Consider the following 623-nt stretch of genomic DNA (forward strand, 5'->3'; position numbering starts at 1 on the left):
CACATCCACAAAACAGTGGGTTTTGTGCGTGTTTTCCTTGTTCTTATTGTTCATGAAGTGAGACCCAGGACATACAAGTATCTCACAAGCCTCACCTTCTAACGTAAGAAACAAACTCTCAGAGCAAAACCTGTTTTAGAAATGGCTGCGTGGGTCCTTTTCCATTCTGGATGAACAGAATTCCATCCAGATGAAATGGTAATGCCAGAGCCACCAGCAACATCAGAAATGTGTATCTTGAAGCAGCTTTTAAAAATAGAAGGGAAGTTTCTCTCCCATATGCCTTTCCATCAGTAAATGGAATCTGTCAGGCAGGGCTCATAATAACTGGAAAAGAGTGCAGTGCCTCAGAGAGAAAGACAGAGAGAGAGGCTGGAAACAAGTGCTGAAGAGAGGGGCAGCAGAGGGAAAGTATGAGTAAGAGGATTCTTTCTGCACAACATGTCTCATCCAGGGATTCCAGGGACCTAAATAAATCATGCTAACTTTGGGCAAGAGCCTTCCAGTTGCCCAACTGCGCAGGATGGAACGATGCAGGCATGATTCCATGAACAGTCCCCAGAGGGCCTACCCTTTGAGAGAGGCATCACGCCTCTTGAAGAAAAGTTGCAAAAGCTGCCATG

The sequence above is a fragment of the Panthera tigris genome, chromosome C2 (assembly GCF_018350195.1).
Source record: "Panthera tigris isolate Pti1 chromosome C2, P.tigris_Pti1_mat1.1, whole genome shotgun sequence".
Lineage (NCBI taxonomy): Eukaryota > Metazoa > Chordata > Mammalia > Carnivora > Felidae > Panthera > Panthera tigris.